The 4,024-nt window shown below is 42.6% G+C and overlaps 1 long non-coding RNA gene across 1 annotated transcript; it reads right to left on the reverse strand.

Moving 5' to 3' along the window:
• Nucleotides 1-2,030: 2,030 nt before the first annotated feature.
• Nucleotides 2,031-3,448, reverse strand: LOC141805877 (uncharacterized). Its single transcript, XR_012599739.1, has 3 exons — nucleotides 2,963-3,448; nucleotides 2,587-2,762; nucleotides 2,031-2,448 (listed from the first exon to the last, which is right to left on the reverse strand). It is a non-coding gene; the product is annotated as an uncharacterized LOC141805877 (long non-coding RNA).
• Between the last annotated feature and the right edge of the window lie 576 nt (nucleotides 3,449-4,024).

Genomic DNA, 4,024 nt, shown 5'->3' on the forward strand with positions numbered 1-4,024 from the left:
GAGAAAAAGACGCCACAGAATATGGGCAAGGCCCTGGTTATATGAATGGGGACAGCAAGGTCTGTCTGTCCTTCAAAAGGAACTGGAGGTGAGTTATGACAACATTGCTAACTAACTATTGCCATCTGGAATAATCAGTTAGAATAACTTCAACATATTTCCAATGTAGACCTCACATATATACTATAACAATGACATAATATCTTAAATATGTTGTCTTGACAAAGGTTATCAAAAAGCATAAACCCTTTTTTTCCTCTACTTTTGCCATTTTACATCAGGCGAATGACAGAGCTGGATTTAAAGAATTGCTATGCATGACATCCAAGGATTTTGACTTTTTATTAGAACGAGTACAACCACTAATAACAAAGCAAAACACCCGTTTTCGGATTGCCATCAGTGCAAGGGAGCGACTGTCTGTGACGCTGAGATTTTTGGCCACAGGTCTGTATGACAGACATAACCAGTGCTGATGTAGAAAGGGTAACACCTTCCTGTTTTTACCCCAGCCTCCCAAAATTTAATGGGACACAGAGAAATTACCGATGTGTGCTCTCCAGCCAAACCCAGATAAGACTCACAGTGAAATGATAGAAATTTACAATGTACATGTAAAAACAGTCTTACTGGAATGTAGAAAAGGGCAATATTAGGAAACAACGCATAGTTACATTTTATTTTGGAACCCCCCCTTGTGATATTAATGGCAGTTGTGGATGCACATAATAAATTTGTGTATGTGAGTGTAGGGGCCTAAGGCAGACTGTCAGATGGAGGTCTGTTAGCCCACTCTGACCTCCACAGAGCAATGGAAGCAGGCCTTCTTAATGTACCCCCACCAGAACCCCTGCCCAACACAGACATTGTCATGTCGTACATGCTTGTTGCAGATGATGCGTTCCCCCTACGCACTGACCTCCAGAAGCCATTTTCACACCGACAGTTGGACCATGACCAGAGAATCTATAACTACAGGTTGTCGAGGGCTAGGCGGGTTGTGGAAAACGCATTTGGCATTCTTGCCAATAAGCAGAGCAGAATCAACAGGTTAAGTCAAAATTACACTTGCCTCATGTGTGATCCACAATTTCTTGAGAGCACACAGATCAGAGCCCTATGTGCCACTTGCCTTGACTGACCGAGAGACTGATGACCATGAATTTATCCCTGGATCCTGGAGGCAAGTAGGCCAAGGGGCTTTCCATGATCTGGCAAACAACAGAGCACGTAATCCAACACAAAGGGCTAAAGAACTGAGGGAAATGATGAAGGACTATTTCAACTCACCAGAAGGCCAAGTACCATGGCAGGAGCACCATATATAATGTGTGCAAAAATATGATGCGATATCCCTGACTGCCTGTTATCCCACATCAAAGTCTGTTTCTTGGCAGTATCTACATATGGACACAAATTTCATTAATGTGGAAATACTGTAAGTGTTTGTGCTCAAGTCTGTCTTTCTAATTAAAATAGAAAAATTAGACTGACTTAACTGTACTGGTGTAATGTACAGGTACTGGTTACATTACCAGTTTCCCTTTTTTCATTGTACATATCAGTTCAAAAAAGAAGCAAATACTTTGTGAAAAGTTGTTTGTTTTTTTCTTTATTCAAAGTAGAAAAGGCACTTCCACATCAGGGCATAACTCTGCAAACACAGACTTCAGTCTTTGAAACCAAAACTTTAAAAGGACATTCTTAGTAAAGTGTCATTTTCACAAAACAATACACTAAAAATAAATTAAAATACCAGCTTATTTAGCCACAGCTGTCAGGTGAAGTGCAAAAAAAAAGTCTGAAACACTATTTCAGCATTGGAAGTGCATTAACAGCACTATTTAAACATGTGCATCATGTGTAATATACACATCAGAAAAAAAATAAATACAAAAAAACACCTGAAATGTAAACAGAATGAGTATTGTGACTCATTCAAGTTCAAACTAATCTAAATGTTTTCACTGTCTTCAAGCAGTTGCATGAAACTTGACTGTCCCTGAGGCAGACTGTGTGTGTGCTGATGTGATGGTTGTACTGTCTGAGGATGTTTTTGAGGCTGGACTTGACTATGATGCAGACTTTGAGTCAAGTATTGAGGTTGTGACCTGTATTGTTCCTGCCCATTAGTTGCTGCTGATCTGCTTCTTGAAAATCATACAGTATAGTCATAACTTTTTTTTTTTGCTCTTGTATTTAAAGTTGGGTCCTTGATGTGACAGACCTCAAATGCAACCTGTCGTCCAAAGCTTGACTCTTCTTCTACTTTATCTGCTGGCAGACTCTTGGCTCTGATGCTGGTGGGCTTGAGGACTTTGATGAGCCTGGTGTACAAGGCCTGAGCAGAGACTCTGTAATGTCTTTGTCCAGAGTGGAATACTCCTCCATAGGAGAGGACATCTCATCAGCCACTGTCCACTGTGTGTCTGTCTCACTGTCTTCAGTCTGTTGGATAAGATTGTCAACATGTATTTAGTATATAAGTGGTACTTTCTATACACAGTTGGTAACTTACAAACATTACCAAAAGTGAGTATATAAGAAATACATAGAGGATATATATCTGTTTATCTCAGTACTCACAACAAGGCTGGTCTCTGTGTTGCAGGGGATGACCAATGGCTTGAGAAAGTCCATACTTCTTAAGATCCACTTCTGTTTTGAAGTGAGGGGCTTTTCCCCACTTCCACTTGGCCGAGGTCGTAGGAGTCGGCTAAACTGTGTCCTCAGAGACAGACTTCTTGTTTTCACCTCAGCAACTGAAACGTAAATTGGGTTGCATCAGCGAAGGTCACGTGTTTATTTTCTTTGTACTAAATTAAGTGTACACATTCCCTTACTCCTCGCTGTCTTTTATTCGTGCGTGTTGTAATGTAACACCACAAGCTAACATGTGCTAACATAGCAAGGCATGGCGTTGAACACAGCGGTAGCATGTTAGCATAGCTAGCGCACTTACCTGGCATTTGCAGGGCTTCTGCAATCTCGGTCCATTTCTTTTCCTTTCCCACTCTGTCGTGGTGTGTGTGAGAGTTGATGTCAAACAGGCAGGGCTGCTCTGCCCATAACTCCACCATTCGCTCCTCTTTTTCTACGGTCCACTTTCTTCATCGCTCCTCCATTGCTTCCATTCCTTCATATCTGCCTGGTTTCCTGTTTACGCTTTTGTCAGAACTCATCTATTGGTTGTTGATTGTGTGACGTCACTGCGGCTTCCGATAATATCAAACATGTTTGATACCATCACAAACCAAAGACTGGAAAAAGACTGACATGAAACAGCGCAGATTACTATCTCACACTATCACACTAAACGATCGAGAGCACGTGCGCGCCATGACTCCAGTAAAACTCCAAGATTTATTAAAGATTTTCAGGTTTTAGTCTGAGACTGTGAAAATCGTTTGGTGTGAGCCCAGCATAACTTTCAGTATTCTTCCTCATCCAGATCCGGTGACTCATCCTGCCTGCTTCACCCAACTTTTCTTTAACCGTCTTTTGCACGTGAGGACCAGGTTGGAACCACTAAATGAAGCAGAGCTGATTGGACTGGAGCTGAAGGAGACATTTGGGCTGAGAGGAGGTGAAGCTAGGGTCCTTCTTCCTCGGCTGATGAGGTGAGATGAGATGCAGGTGTGCTGCTCAGCCAGGTGCCTTATTGCAGAGGCCATGCCCCCCACAGACTCTGTGGGCCTTTTTCAAACCACCCCCTACACACTCTCCCTACCCACTACCCCTCCACTTGCGCGTCCTCGCGAAGTGTCCACCACACCACCACCCCAAATTGATCCGTGGGGAGGGGTAGTGGGCTATAAAACCCTCCACAAGCGAGTCTGTACGGATGCCGACTTGCTGAAAACGTGCAGTGCCAAATTGTGTCCGGTGTCAGCCATGGAGGAAGCAACATACAAATGTAAGTTCCACTCATATGTGCCAGCACAAACACTGTTAAACTAACACAAATATTTAATGATTGTCATGCAGATGTTCACAACTTTAGATGTACATGACTGTCACAAAA

Source organism: Halichoeres trimaculatus, unplaced genomic scaffold, assembly GCF_033239565.1.
Source record: "Halichoeres trimaculatus isolate MK-OKI-2021-1 unplaced genomic scaffold, fHalTri1.1 fHalTri1_scaffold_16, whole genome shotgun sequence".
NCBI classification, from domain to species: Eukaryota; Metazoa; Chordata; class Actinopteri; order Labriformes; family Labridae; genus Halichoeres; species Halichoeres trimaculatus.